Here is a 16,698-nt window from a genome sequence, read left to right on the forward strand (position 1 = left end):
TGTTTCCGCACTTATGCTCCGGACCTTGAATATATCAAAGTGACCAAAGTGACTCCTCTCGGGGATAATTATGGGAACCAAGTTGTAAACCTTTGTGCACCATGTAACCCTATGGGAGAAATCTGTATAAAAGGAGCGATCCACAGTAGCAATTTGAAGCAGTCTCCTTGAACTTACACTCGTTGTACTTCCTGTGACTTCTGTGTTCCCTGCAGTAAATAAACCTCGAATCTTTGACGCCGAAGGAAGTGTCCCGTGTCTCTGTCATTCGTACGCCGGAGCAGGTTACCCACGAAGGTTTCAGGTGTTGTCCCCTGGCACAGCTGGGTCTTAAATAACCCAGTCCTTCACTACAGACGATACAGAACTCAGCTACTAGACTCATCCTCGACCTGCCCAAACAGACGCACATCACCCACATCTCGGGAACCTTCACTGGCTCCCAATTCAGAAAACATGCTAATTCAAGATGCTGATACACGCCTACAAGACACTCTATAACCAAGCGCCAGCATACATCAACCACCGCCTGAATTTCCACCAGCGCTCCAGACACCTGTGCTCCGCTTAGTGGCCGAAAACGGCTGCTAAATCGGCGATAATTGCCTATCGCCCCCCTTGGTAATATGCCCCTTCGTTTGGTGATTTGTGTGGTACACGTTCTTTGCATCAGGCATATTAACCCTCTGTGTAACTTTAGTATGAGTGGAAACTGCCACTAGACACAACTAAACCTCTCTCCAGCAGGAATATTAATAAGCAGGGTTGTCTTGACATTTTTATAGTTGACTGAAAAGTGCTGGACAAATACTTTTACAGCGGGTGCTTATTAAAATCATGCTATTTCAACCATGGCGGCACCAGATGCCCCTCCCCCCAGCCGAGGTCAGCAGCAGGTCCGGCTGCATCGGACGCACCACCCTAGAGCTGACCCTGCAGGAACTTATTAATGAGAAACTAGCCTTAACTAGCTAAACATTTTGATGCAGTTAAACTTGAACCAGGAGCATTTGCTGTCCCAGAGAGTAGCCCTGTTTTTACATTCACACTTCTAAAAAGTATTCTTTCTTATGCAAATTACCTGAGGACAAATGTTTTTTCACTGCAAAAATGTATGTAGTGCTATCCACTGTGTGACCATTTTGGAAAAGCAGAGACAGCACATTGCTTTACCGGATTTTGCTTGCAAAAGCTGACTTTCGTGTCAAAAAGCATTCTATTGTTTGGTCCCTTCATCAGAATCTTGCATACTGTATTTGATTGATTGATTGATGCTTTATTTCGATATGCACATATCATAAAAGCAGTACAAAAAGATAAAAACAGCATGTCGAAATAAATAAGACTGTATTTTTAGCTTACCTGAATTACATGCACTCGAACCAATATCACTAGTGGTGCAAGGCAGAAACATTTCTGCTGCTGACAGGACATCATCTCAGACAAGTGTAGGTCATGGACTGGGTGCCGGAGGTCCTGGTGTAGGACGCTTCAAAGAAGGAACACCTTGCATTGCTCAGTAAAAATCACAAGCCTTGTGAAATATCTTGCTGTTCAAACCAGTGATTTTAGCAAATTTGAGAAACACATTCTGCAGAAGAGTATGGGGTAAAGCCTCATATCCATTTTTGTTTTAAAATGAGGCTCAGTGGTGCATTTTGGACTCCATATAGCTATATATTTTACAGTTTTATATAGCGTGAGTACAGCCCAAGGGCATTGGAGGACTTTACATGAGCACTAAATTACAACACAGAAGATCAGATTCATTTTATTTTAAAGCACGGGAGTTTCAGTGATTTGCCAAGAATCAAAGGATGTCGAGTAAATGTAAAAAATGTAAATCGATACTTGTATATTGCACTACTCACCCGCAAGGGTCTCAAGAAGCTTGTACGAATACCGCTGTGGAACCCATCCTGGCTTTCCCTGTGAGGCGTCCACTCCTGGGCACCCCCAAGGTGGAGGCCAGGCATCCTTAGCGTTGTGGAGATTAAGCAAGCTATTGCCCATAGTTGCAGAGTGGGACTCCATGATTGGAATAGGCACTGAGGCGAGAATTATCAGGTCCGTGGAATTTTGCACCCAAGACCCGCCGAGGCGGGGGAATTGAACCCTGGTCCCGGGCCAGACCTCTGCATCAGGGTCTGCCGCTCTAACCATTGAGCCACACTTCTCCACACTTGATGCCCGAACTTGAACCCATCTCCCCAAATTAAAAGTCGGCAGCTCTGGCTGTTACACAACATCCATATTTCTCAATTCATGTGAGAAAGTCATATATTAGTGGGATGATTGCGTACGATCACATAGTGAGCCAATTGTTTGTTGGAATGGCTTTGTGAAGTGATTTAAACAGCCGTGACAAATACTGGAATGTTCACCTGGAGTCTTGCTTGTGAATACTTGCAAGGGTTTGTTTTAAAAGTGGATTTAGGGACATTTTTCAGAACCTTTGCCCCAGTGAACAATTTTCAGAGTGGAGTTGCTGACACCAACGTTACATCACTGAAGTCGTAAGGATTGTGTAAAATACTTGCACATACAGTTTTACTGACAAAACTATAGCACACACAAATGCTAATGTGTGGAAAATGGGTTCAATGAATAGTTACCATTTGCACATTATTTTATCCTATTAACATCTTTGTTTCCATCACACTTCAGAATTATAAATATGTGCTTAAATTTCCTTTCCCAACTGTTGATATACTCTGAAATATGTGTACAGTTCATTAACAGGTATTTCAATTGTGAATGTGTGTTACAAAAAAAACATCCTACAGCCTTTCGTTTCACACTCATTGCACCCAGCAAGTTTGTCACATAGCTCTCCTTAAAAACTACTCTAACTTTGGAGATCGAGAATTAAAAGTAAACTCCATGTTACAAGAATAAGCAGCAATTTGTCAGAAGACATAGCCTGACATTTGACCGGTCTTTGAAGCCCAGGAATTCTGACACGATAAATGCAATATTTAAAGGCATCTGTACTTATTGGTCTTTCACCTTCTGAACATCAGGGTTTTTGTGACTCATCAAAAATCAGATTGCGACCCACCAGTGTGTTTTGACTCGGGGTGGACATAACTGGAGATATTTTCACTAGCGTAATTACTTGTAATTACTGCAAAATTACTCGTAGTTATGTGAGAAGCATGATCTAGCATCTAGCGTTACTTTCGTAGCGCAAAATGCAGCCTCACATCCAGAATGAGCTCGAGGATGCATTTTGCTGTACGAAAATAGCACTAACTGCTACAGGACAGCAGTAGCCAGTAGCTGCTCGCTCTCTCTTAGTTCATTGTTCCTGTGCACCTGTGGTAGGATTTTTGCCTCAAATTACTCTTACATACTCAACATGGTGCAATCACGTAATTTTTCATCACAAGACTGCTGTGTAATTACTGAAATTACTCTAATTACTTTGGCGTAATTAAAATTTCACCCAGGCCTAGTTGTAACCCGCAGTTTGGAAAACGCGACCCTAGAGCAATAAGCAGTTTGCTTTAAGTCGATGGAGTCGGACATTAATTCTGTGAGTGGGCCCCCCTGTTGTATATTTCGACACCCCATGCTTTATTTGCAGGTACCATGCTGGCCTCCTTCATTGATGGTTGAAGACCTTTTTAAGCAAGAGGGTGTGAGTGCATGTTGAAAACTGATTTCACCAGCTCTGAATGGAGCACCAATAAAAAATTAATATTGTAAAGCTCATATTTTATTGCTTAAAGTCAATAAGAATATATAGTACAGCATATGTTAGTATGGGAATGATTTCAGAAGACAAAAGTGGTCACAAAGAACTTCACAGACAGAGTACCAACCATAGTGGCTCAGGCCCAGGGCCGGACTATCCGTAGCGGGCACCAAGCGTTTCTGCCAGTGGGCCGCCAGGGTGGGGGCTGGTTTTGGACCACTGGGGGGGCAGTTTTATTACTGCGGGGCAGTTTTGAAGCATAGCTGCAATATCAGCCCCTGTAACAAAAACTACAGCGCTGAGATGGGAGTGGTGCTTTCCATTAGCACCCCCCACGTTCTCCCGGGACTGGCCGAGCTGTTTCCCAGGTCCGGTGTCTGTTCGGCCATAGTGAACTTTGAAGGTAGTGATTATTAGCATGGCCCAATGTCTAGGAGATACTTGAACAAGTATCTGACCGTCCATGTGCCCCGGACCTTGCGCAGGGACTCAATGTGCCCGGTTTAATTTCTGGATCTGGCCTACAGACAGCTTCGGCTATCTTGCTATACTCTTACTCTCCACAATTCATAATAAAATGCATGCAAAGATACAGGGGCTTTCAACCAGTTCTCTTCACCCACTGGTCTTTTAACGGTCATGTCCATTTGTGTCCGCCCAACACAGCATACAAAGCAGACCGTCCTACTTTAGCTATTGTCTGGGTTCATCACCAGTGGAAGTCCACAGCTGCCAAAAAAAAATACACTTAAGTGGCAAGGCTGGTGCTCTATCTAATACTTTTTTTGCGATGATTTTTCACACCTTTACAGAACATCATTTTTACTTTTTGTTACTTTGACATTTTCAATACCTATAGTATATGTTTGCACATTAAAAAAATATGCTGCCTTGCCAAGATCAGACCTATTGCTTTTGCCAATACTTGTTTTTGGAATGTGTTGATAAACACATCTGCCTTATAGACAAATATGCTGCTTTGAAGCCCTGTGAATAAAAGGCATACTTTACAATTTACTGACACTTCTTGAATCAACTTCAGAGGATAACGGGCTGGCTGGCACTGCTCTGACGTGTGATGTGCTGACATCAACAACAGGCAGTTAGTTCACTGAGTCATCTTGCTGGCTATAAAAAAGGTGTTTTTTTACACACGTGAATAACTAAATATAAAAAGACAAGACTCATTTATTTAGCACAGACATCAGCAAAATCTCCTTTGAGACATTTTTTATTCCAAAAACATTTGTTAAAGAAGGAATTGAAAAAAGTCTTTCATCTGGTCATCGGCTGTATGAGTGTAGGGGTGTATTATGAAAGGGGGGGGGGGTCTTGGATGCTCTACTGCAGCCACACAAGATTCCCTCAGCACAGAGACTTCCCTTCCTTCGCGTTCAAAGCACAGGTCCTGCCAAGGTTCACCCCTTGCAGCAGGAGCTCCGTGACTTGTTCCAGTCCGCAGCAGGTCGTGAGTGGGGCAATAAAACCATAGATGCCCCCCAGGAAGATGCTGATGGGCCAGCCCAGAAAGATCAACACCAACAGCCAGAATATACACCAGAAGATGCACTTGCAGTCCGCCATCTTGGATCTGGAAAGGGAAAGTAAAAGACAATCAGTCACACGCCCTTCCGGCTCTTGCAGGAAATGCTCATAGAGACTGTTGTGATGGTTCACCCAATTCACATCCCAACCCATTCTGTTCCGCTGAAGTGAATCTTTGCATTGTCACATATTTTAAATTGGGTCAACAAAGTGACTACGCCTTGTGGGAATTCGCATTAGGAAATGTTATTTGAAGACTATACTTTGCCCTATTTTAAATATGGGAATTTTTGGAGCTCAGCAAAAAAAGTCTTTAATTTCGAGCTCTCCTTGAAAAACATTGATAGCAAAATGACTGTCTAATAAAACAATATATGTTCGGTTAAAAATAATGTGTGATACAAGGATTGATTATCATGTTGAATTTATTTGTGCTACAAAATAAAAGTTCCAGTTAAAAAAATTGGATTAACATTTGGCTTTAAAGTGGGATTAAAAACTGGAATTAGATATGTATTTTAGAACTTTATTGTAAAATTCTGTTTATTAAAATTACTAAAAACATAACATATTTGTGATGCAAAACAAGTTAGGAAGTTCGAATGTTTATTTTACATAAATTGAGTCTGGAAAATCATGTGAACAAAACAGTTGGAACATTCTTCTCCCTCAAAGCATTGCAGAAAATTCTCCCTCATTAAAGCATTGCGGAAAATTCTCCCTCTGCTACAGTTGTCAGCCAGGGCTCTAGTGATAAGAAGTGTTATTTTGAGCCGTTTGGACTACTGCAATGCCCTGCTACTCGGTGCGCCTAATTTCCTCATTATGAAACTGCAACGAATACAGACAATCGCTGCAAAGTTAGCCTTAAAGAGGCCACGTACCGCCTCTGCGGCCCTTAATGAACCCCACTGGCTCCCTCTAGCTCAGAGAATCCCGTTCCAATCATTATGCATTGTTTTCAAGGCCCTTCATGGACTTGGGCCATTGCCACCAGCAGAAAAAATGTGTCTGGCATAGGTGTGGGCGGAAAATCCGTTCCGCTCGCGGATTTTGCGGATTTTCGGGAAATCCGCAATCCGCGAGATTTGCGAATTTCCCGCAAAATCCGCAAATCCGCGAGCAGCGGATTTTGCTCGCACTGCTCGCACTGTTCGCGTGAGTTCGCGCCCCGCGAATAAGTGCAAAATTGCAGAAATACGATTTTAGCAAAACTGAAAGTAACTACTTACCAGGTTCAAAAGTTCAGGCACATCATTAGTAGCCATTTCCTGTAGTGCTTCCTGAGGGGCCCCTCCAGAGTTCAGTTGCCAGTTGAAACTATTATGTGACCCTGCTCTGAACCTCAGAATAGTTACACATATGCCACAAAGGTCCTGAATTACAGCTAAGGGAGACAAGCAGGAGCCAGGCTGGAAGTTAAAATCCATTAATCAGCCCCTAATTCATTATTGTCAGTTGGGGCAGGGCAGGTGTTGTAACTAATTTTGCAACAATGAAAGCACTTAGCAAGTGCAAAAGATCACTAATCAGGGCGCACTAAGGAAGCAGGTGCCAGCTAAAAAAATATTCTGTGACACATTAATCAGCCCCAAATTAATTCAGGTCACTTGAGGCAGGGAAGGTGTGCTTTGCTTTGCCGAAAATAATGTACACTGGACAACCAGAGGGTGTGATGATGAAACAGAGGGTGGCATGGGTGGGCCAGAGGGTGGCATGAGTAGTCAGAGAGTGGCAGTGGTGACAGAGAGTGGCAGTGATGAAGAAGAGTGTCCCAAACAGGCTGGACACGTAGAAACAACAAGTTCGCAAAACTTGCGACCCGACAGGTAAGTTCGCAAATTGCGAAATTGTAAAAACCCTCGCGAACTGGCAGAAACACGGGCGAACACAAAAAAAAAAAAAAATCCGCAAATTCGCGGGAATTCGCGGATTTTGCGGATTGCGAATCCGCAAATCCGCAAAATTCGCGAACGCGAGATCCGCAAAATTCGCTCATGCCTAGTCTGGCATTCTCCTGTAAGAAATCTTTCATCTTCCACAGCTCATCTGGTCTGTACTGCCAGAGTCAGAACCTCTAGGTTTGGAGGGAGAGCGTTTAGCTGTGCGGCCGCCCATCTGTGGAACAATCTTCCGCCCAATATCAGGCAATTAAAAGAGTTCCTTCAGTTTAGGAAGAAGCTTAAACCCTATCTCTTCCCTAGGATGTAGTGCAAGATAATCGACCAGTGGGTAAATGCTTGCATGTAGGGGAACCCCTGTTATTCTCAGCGCCAGGATACCCGTGGGGTGCGCTTTAGAAATGCTTGTTACATTACATAGAGATGCATGAGCTTACAGATTCCAATTGTTTAATCACAGGTATTCCCCGGAAAATATTTTTTCTTTCTTTTTTTTTTATTTAGAGATGGTTTGTGTCAGGCTAACATTGTTATGGAGACGATACCTTAGAGAGCTGGTAGACTGTAGCATTATATTTAAAGGAAGTGTGAAGGTGTTATAATACACTGTATGCAAGGTACCTCAGCACAGCACTCCGTGGTACCATTAGGCCAGGCCTTTCATTGCACTTTGTTGAAGCCTGTACAAAGCAGTTTTCCAGAGTTTTCAAAAAGTTTTTTCATTGTGCTACCTATCACCGCAGTCATCCAAGCTGCCATGTACAGCCCAAGGCTTGCAAAACAGAAACAGTCAGCCCTAGTCTCTAAGAGTGATAATACATCCACAAAGTTTAGACTGTGTCAGCTGAATGGAGGATTGGTGTCACTATCACACTGAGGTTTTGAATACAGGAATGCAGTCGTGTAAAGGGAGTAACAGGGCCTCATGTTTGTAAGCAAATCACTGTATGAACTGTCTGCAGCATCTTTTGAATCTTTTCTGCCAATCTGAATGAATGATGGAATTTGTAAAGCGCCAGAATCGCCCCCGGAGAGGTATCTCCACGCTAGAGCCCACCGGCTTGAATTGGGAGGGGGCAGGATTACACACCCTTCTTTTTGGTAAACCTGCGAGGGTGGGCATCGACACCTAAGTGCTGTCTACCCACTTTTATGTTATTAATCACAAAAGAGGGGGACCCAAGAGCTGATAAAGGTCCAGTGTCCGTGCTCCATATGCCAATAACAAAACCACAAATGGGACACTGTTCCTAACGCAGGGTGCAAACAGTCACCCTTGCGTGAGGGTGCAAAAAGTCACCCGTATATTTTAAAAGAGAGAACTAAAAAGGAAGGAAAGACATCCTAGGTGGAGAGGAAACCCACTAATGAAGTTAAAAGCACATATTTTGTCCTTTGTTGCCCTCACACACCCCAAAGGAGTGTCATGCTTCATCATCGGGCGTTTGCTCCTCGTAGGGCCGGCGCTGCAATTCCCTACGGGTCCCCCGAAGGGTCTCTTTATCGGAGATCTTTTCACGGACTGCCGGATGGTGCATGTGGGTGTGAGGGGCTGGGGTCCTATGAGGGTGATAAAAAAAGTGCGTGCCTAGTGATGAGTGTAGTAAAAAGGTGGGTAAACATGCAGCAAATGTTTTAAATTGTGTACCCTTAGCAGACTTAACTGCTATATAAAATCTTGCCCTGTGGCACACTATGCCCGGGTGTAAAAAGAGGTCATAGGTCGACATGTTTCGCGCCTGCGTTGCCTTAATGGTCGGTGGCGCTTCTTCAGGACCAGAACTATAAACTTAAAGTGCACGTGAAACTACCAATTAAAATACCCTCTAAACCGATCAGGATAAGCAATGGACCTGTATACCTATTGTCCGGCTACAGTTGCATGATGTATACTGCTCCTGATCAGTACCTAGGAAAGAAAAACACAGTAGACTCATATAGGTCCCCCTCTTTTGTGATTAATGACTATGTATGGCGGTCTAACCAAGGACCCTAATATTTCTTTGCCCCACTTTTTTTTTCCCCTTCCTTTTTTCCTTACAGGCACACAAGGCATTGTTTTATTGATAGTGGGTTTCCGTTCCGGGTTGTATCACATCACCTTTTTGGTGGTTGATTATTTTCCACTCCGACTGTGAGCTGCCTGGAGTTATCTTTGCGCAGGTACAGGGGAGGAGTGTTCCGTGTGAATGCACATGCGCATTCCGATCCTGCTCGCGCGCATGCGCCCAGTATTGTTATGTTATGTTATGTTATATTTGTTTTGTATAGCGCATGGCTACTCAATGAGTGTCCCGGCGCTTTGAATGCACACCTGTATCACAACATAACAGAAAGAAAAGACAGAAAAAAAGGGAAAAATCCAGGCTGACCACAAGGGCTGACATCTAAGAAGTAAAAAGCCAGGTTTTAAGACCCTTCCTGAACGCCAGTAAATTAGGAGTGCTGCGCAGTGTCACTGGCAGCGTGTTCCATAGCTGCGGAGCCAGCAATCTAAAAGATCGGCCTCCAATGCGTGCCCTTTTTATGCGAGGGACCGTGGCAAGAAACAGGGACCCTGACCTCAGGGACCTAGCAGGGTGGTAAAAAGCTAGCCTTTTTTGTAGGTATTTTGCTCCTGAGGCATAAAGAGATTTGTGAGCGAAAGTCAGGGCTTTGAAAATTATCCGCTTCCGGACGGGAAGCCAATGAAGTGACTGCAGGAGGCCCGAGGCTCTAGCACGGCCAGATAGTCCTAAAATGGCCCGTGCTGCCGAGTTCTGGACCACCTGCAGCCGTTGCAGCAAATACTCTGGCAGGCCGAGATAAAGAATGTTGGAATAATCAATTCTCGAGCCAATTATAGCCTGCACCGTTATCTTCCTGTGCTCCTCCGATAGTAGAGGAAGAAACTTACGCAACATCCGGAGCAAACCAAAACAGGCGCCAGTGAGACCAATTATCTGGGAACGCAATGTCAGGCCATTATCGATCTTTATCCCCAGGTTCTTGGCCACCTGAGAGGAACCTGCAGGAGGAAACATGTTCTCTGGCCACCACTCCTGCCAATCTGGCTCCGAACTGCACCCGAAGAAGAGTACCTCCGATTTATCCGAGTTGCACTTGAGGCTGTTGCGATGGAACCAGTTGAAAACAGCCCCAAGGCATTTTGTGAATACCGGAGGACATCCCGAATAGAGTAAACGCCCCATCTCTGGTTCCGACTATTTAACCAGTATCAGCATTTAGAACGGGGTTTTTGTTCAGTCCTGGAAGACGCATGGACGGGGTAGGTGTAATGGAGGCATCATCCCTGTGAATTGTAAGTTAGCGTTCTTTTTAAGAAGGGACACGAACATCGTGCAGTGTTAAATTTCTAAGCATTTTGCTCTGTACTCATGGCTGCACTCTCCTGCCTTCTATTTAATGTTTTCCAGCCCGATAATGTGCGGGCGTCCATTGCTCACCAGAGGAGGATTTAACCCCAGAGTGGGAGGTAAGCGCCCATGAATACCTATTGGCCCTTAAGGTTTCCAGCATAGACGCTGTGTCATTTTCTTCAGACTATCAGTTCGGGAGACTATTAGCAGTGTGCCATCAGGACACACTCCATTTTTACTGGAACGACCATTGCTGCTATAACATGATGATACAGCAATGTGCAGAGTGGGTCTTACACAGACCCTGATCATTATACCTTATTTGGTATGAGCTCCATGCAATACTTTTGTGTCATTTATGTGTCTCCTGTGCCTGTTTATCTTGTTTATGTAATATGTGTGTGCACAGCCTTGACACAGTTGGTGACATCAAGTCGTTACTGATGTTCATATTTGAGTCTACTATGTTTTTCTTTCCTAGGTACTGATCAGGAGCAGTATACATCATGCAACTGTAGCCGGACAATAGGTATACAGGTCCATTGCTTATCCTGATCAGTTTAGAGGGTATTTTAATTGGTAGTTTCACGTGCACTTTAATTTAATAGTTCTGGTCCTGAAGAAGCGCCACCGACCATTAAGGCAACGCAGGCGCGAAACATGTCGACCTATGACCTATTTTTACACCCGGGCATAGTGTGCCACAGGGCAAGATTTTATATAGCAGTTAAGTCTGCTAAGGGTACACAATTTAAAACATTTGCTGCATGTTTACCCACCTTTTTACTACACTCATCACTAGGCACGCACTTTTTTTATCACCCTCATAGGACCCCAGCCCCTCACACCCACATGCACCATCCGGCAGTCCGTGAAAAGTTCTCTGATAAAGAGACCCTTCGGGGGACCCGTAGGGAATTGCAGCGCCGGCCCTACGAGGAGCAAACGCCTGATGATGAAGCATGACACTCCTTTGGGGTGTGTGAGGGCAACAAAGGACAAAATATGTGCTTTTAACTTCATTAGTGGGTTTCCTCTCCACCTAGGATGTCTTTCCTTCCTTTTTAGTTCTCTCTTTTAAAATATACGGGTGACTTTTTGCACCCTCACGCAAGGGTGACTGTTTGCACCCTGCGTTAGGAACAGTGTCCCATTTGTGGTTTTGTTACCCACTTTTATGACCTGCAAAGAGAAAGTTTAGCAGAAATTCTTTAGCCATTTGGATGTTGTGCATCCACCTGCTTCAGTCATTGGTTGATTTGAATTACCTTCCTGAGGCCAATGTTTGATGGAAAAAGACCAATTAGCTATCGTCTGTATTAGTACGCTTACAGCCTGCTTCCCTTGCAGTGAGTGGACGTTACAGTGTCCATTCACTGCAAGGGAGTTACACCTTTTCATTTATTCCCAACCTACTGCTACCCCTATTCCCTTTCCCACACCTATGTGTACCCTACTCCTACCCCAACTCGACTACAACTTCTCCTACCCCTACTACTATTATTACCCACACTCCTACTCTTTCTCTCTTACCTTCTGAGGAGCTCCTCTTCCTTTACACCACCTTACTCTTGTCCAATTTCTACTTCCTGTGTATTGCCTCCTCTCCTCTCTTGCTCCTGCCCTTGTTCTCCTACAGTTGGCCACAAACCTTCTTCCTGTACTCTTCTTCTAGAGTCTCCTCCTAATGGCGGACGAAGGACTCCGCCACCTGCTCCTCGCTTCAGCAACTCGTCTCATCACTCTACAGTTACGCTATGAGTTGGATGCAAAAGTACCTTCAGTGACTTGCTTCAACAATTTGCCTCTGCCTTATGTACAGGATGCCCACTGATACCAAAGCCCTTATTATAGACAGGATGTACTGTCCTGTGTCTCAGATGTGCCGCAGCATACCTTTAACTGGGTGCACTGTGTGCAGTCTGAGTCCATGCATCCTATTACAATCAATGTGCTGCCCCCAGCAGAGCGTTGAACCAGCGCCTGTCCTTGGGACTACGCATTAGTCTTTTTTTCAACTCTTTATTCAAGACTGATTGCATCAAGGTGACATCTCTACATATTAACACATGTAACTTCCATCAGTCCCATTTTTATCTTTTCACCCCTCCCAAGAGCTGAAGAGTCAAACCATCTTCACGGTCGCTACCGTGCTTACATTCTTCCCCGCAACATGTGAGGCGGCCTCAAAGTTCATGTACCACCAATGAGAGAGTCCAACATTCTCATGTTCGTGTACAGTGTTGACATGTCGGGACTCCACATTAGTAAAAGGGAGGACTAACTCCACTTTACCCTGTGCAGGAGGTAACCTGGTCTGCACTTTGAGGGTGGGGGCAGAGACCCCCTTGCAGGTTGTTGCAGTAAAAAACTGTGTTCATTGCAGGGGTATCTGGAGAAACATGTCAACACCACTCTGACAACATTTTTCGAGGAAAACCACCTCCTCGACTCCTCCCAAACAGGTATTCGTACCAAACATGGGACAGAGACCGCTTTATTGGCAGTGACTGAGGAGGCAAGACGGCTCTTGGATCGAGGAGGATCAGTGGCAGTGATCCTCCTCGATCTAAGTGCCGCATTTGACACGGTACACCACAAAATCTTGCTAACCCGCCTTGCCGACTTAGGAGTGACCGGAGACGCCCTGACATGGTTCAACTCTTTTTTATCTGACAGAACCTTTCAGGTCTTCGACGGCACATCCCGCTCATCAACTCGCCCCCTGGGATGCGGAGTTCCCCAGGGCTCCTCTTTAAGTCCTACGCTCTTCAACGCATACATGAGGCCACTGGCTGAGGTAGTTCGTCCGCATGGTGTCAAGATCATCTCCTATGCGGACGACACCCAGCTGGTGGTCTCCCTTGCTGAGAAGAGCGGCCTCCAGTCGCCACCAGACCTAGCGGCCTGTTTGGAGGATGTAAAGAAGTGGATGATGAGCTCATGCCTAAAGCTAAACGACGATAAAACTGAGCTGATGATCCTGGGCCCAGCCTCCCCCGCCTCCATAGAGCTGATCTGGCCATCAAGCATGGGAATGGCCCCACCCCCCAGAGACAACATTAAAAGCTTGGGTGTCTGGCTCGACAAGTCTCTGAGCCTTAACACACAGGCCACTAAGATCTCAGCTACCTGCTTTGGCCTCCTTAGGGTGATCAAGAAAGTCCTTCCCCTCCTCTGTTCTGAGGCCAAACAGATAATTATACAGGGCCTCATCCAATCTCGTTTGGACTTCAATAACGCCCTTTATTTGGGAGCCCCAGACTATACCCTACAGAAGCTCCAACGCACCCAGAATTGTGCTGCCAGAGCGCTGCTGGGAATCCCCCGGAGGACTTCAGTAAGAACCGGTTTAAAGACCCTGCACTGGTTACCTGTCAGGGACAGAGTAAAATTTAAATCACTCTGTATCGCCCACCAGACATTCTGGGAAACTGGCCCAGACATCAATCGGCCCCTGATTTCTCCCTACAGGCCCAACAAATCCCTTCGCTCCTCAACAGCATTCCTGGCCGAAATCCCCAGAATCCGCAGAACCAGAGCAGGAGGACGCTCCTTCTCGTATAATGTTTCCAAACTCTGGAACTCCCTCCCTCTGCAGCTGAGGAACAACCCCAACCTGACTACGCTCCGGAAACAGCTAAAAACCCTGCTGTTCAATGCCTAAAAAGTAACCTCAAGAGTGCTTCTTCTGTTTTAGCGCCTGGACGCCTCAGGGCAGCTGCAGCGCTCTACAAGTCACATTTTCATTTCATTTCATTCATTTCATCTCTCTGGGCAATGGGGGAGGGGTCCTTAGGATGTCGTCCCCGTTTTTCAGGTGAGGTGGACAAACTGACTGTGAACCACCTCTCTGCGCCCCCTGACAGGTCCTTCACCTCTGTGCCATACAGTTGAGGGAACGGCCCCTTGAAATTGCACCGGGGTGCTGAATGGTGTGTGTGTAGTGCTCGGCTGCCTGTATGCCCCGAATGTGGAGCAATCGCAGTTCCTTGCGGAATTAGGTAGAGCGCTATCGGATTGGGTGGAGTATGATTGGATTATATGTGGAGACTGCAATGCGGTACTAGATCTCACACTCGACAGATCTCATCCCCCTCTGCACGCAGCTGAGAGTAGAAGGCAGGCGGAGGCATTGGCACGCTGGGCCGAGGGGTGGGACCTGGTGGACACATGGCGGGCACTTCATACATCGCACAGGGAGTACACGTTTTACTCCCCACCACATAACCTCCACACCAGGATAGATCGCATCTTTTGCTCCAAGACACTTACGCCGTCCATTGTGCAAGTAGGGCATATGGGGAAGACACTCTCGGACCACAACCCGGTGGAATTGTCCCTGACATAGGGAAGAATACCTACCCCCATACCGACATGGCGATTGTCCCCTAGCCTCCTTGAAGACTCGATTTTTAAGTCCACCCTGTCGGATGCTACCGCACACTACTTCTCAGAAAACACGGGTACAGCAAGCTCCAGGAAGGTCGAGTGAGACGCTTTCAAGGCGACCATTCGCGGGGTGGCCATGGGCAACAAAGTAGGTATCAAACACCAGGTACTGAGGAGACTGCGAGAGATAGAGAGCAGTCTAGCGGCACTGGAAATTGAGGCCACAGACATGGCCCTCACACAACTACAGGAGGCTAATATACGGTACGCGGAACTTCTAGAAGAGTTGAGGGTCCTCGACTATAGGGAATACACCACAGGACATCACGCACAGGCGGACAGGGCGGGTGCGCTGTTGGCGCGCCTGACCAGGGACGCACCGGCAGCTACCCCTATCATGGAGATCCAGGATCCCGCAGGGGAATTGGTGCAAGGGCAGCGGGATATCAACACGACGTTCCGGCGTTACTACGCTGAACTGTACGGGCCGCACCCTCCACTCTCAGAACCGGCTTTGGAGGATTTCTTCTCCGATGTATGCGTTCCTCAACTGAGCGCGGCGCATAGCGAGGAGCTGGCGAAACCCATTACGGTAGCGGAAATTAGAATGGCAATCAGGGCTCTGCCAAGAAACGAGGCACCCGGGACAGACGGACTCCCGGCGGAGCTTTATTTAACGTACATAGACCTGCTGGCCCCCCGCCTTCATGAGGTATATAACGAGGCACTGAAGAGCGGTGGTCTGCCCGACACGACACTGCAAGCCCTAATCGTCTCCCTTCAGAAACCGGGGAGGGATGCTTTGCGGCTTGACAACTACAGACCACTGTCGCTTTTGAACACGGACTCCAAAATACTCAGTAAAGTATTGGCGATGCGCCTGTCTCAACACATCCCAGACATGATCCACCCCGATCAATGCGGGTTTGTCCCGAACAGGAGCACGGCGCTAAATCTGCGGAGGCTTCACCAACTCATGTCTCCGACCGCAAGGGGGAAGTGCCACTGAGGGTTGTATTTCGCTAGACCTACGGCAGGCCTTTGATACACTCAGATGGGACTACATGTTCGCGGCCATGTCCAAATTTGGGTTACCCGCCGGATTTATAGCCTGGGTATCTCTGTTGTACCGGAAACCTACGGCACGGGTTCGGACCAACAACTGTATCTCTGATCGGATAGACATTGCGAGAGGCACGAGGCAGGGGTGCCCTCTCTCGCCATTGCTGTTTGTAATCGCCCTGGAGCCCCTACTGCTGAAGGTCCGGACTATGGCGGCTGTGGTGGGGATTACTAGGCTCAACACTCATCATGTCATATCGGCGTATGCCGACGACATATTACTTTTCCTTAGAGACATAAATGACCCGGAGACACCACTGCCACAGATCTTTGAGGTTTTCCGCGAGTTATCGGGCCTCGCCATCAGCGAGACAAAGTCATATGGATTTGGCTTTCGGGGCCCGGTGGCGGGGACACAAGTCCAGTTTCCGCCGCACTGTTTTCAGGTGGCGCCTGTAACATTTAAGTACTTAGGTCTCCAGATATACCGCCAACCACAGGACCTGCTGGACGGGAACCTGGGGCGAGCACTGACTAACCTAACCGCTCGGGTACAATTCTGGACTACTTTACCGTTATCGGTGGCAGGGAGGGTGGCTATATCAAAAATGGTGGTGCTGCCGCGTCTCCTGTACTTCTTTACGAATCTACCAGTCTCTATCCCTATGCCTTATTTTAGGAAACTCAACACTTTACTACTTGACCTAATTTGGGGAAAGGGCAGGAGACGCATAAGCAT

General features: G+C 46.6%; 1 long non-coding RNA gene across 3 annotated transcripts in view; it reads right to left on the bottom strand.

The window, feature by feature from the left end:
• Positions 1 to 4,915: 4,915 nt before the first annotated feature.
• LOC147689586 (uncharacterized) overlaps positions 4,916 to 16,698 on the bottom strand; it is a 127,323-nt gene continuing 115,540 nt past the window's right edge. For all 3 annotated transcript variants that reach the window (XR_015299870.1, XR_015299871.1, XR_015299872.1), the window contains exon 3: positions 4,916 to 5,291. This is a non-coding gene — a long non-coding RNA (uncharacterized LOC147689586). The remainder of the gene's footprint in view (positions 5,292 to 16,698) is intronic.

Source organism: Lissotriton vulgaris, chromosome 9, assembly GCF_964263255.1.
Source record: "Lissotriton vulgaris chromosome 9, aLisVul1.2, whole genome shotgun sequence".
NCBI classification, from domain to species: domain Eukaryota; kingdom Metazoa; phylum Chordata; class Amphibia; order Caudata; family Salamandridae; genus Lissotriton; species Lissotriton vulgaris.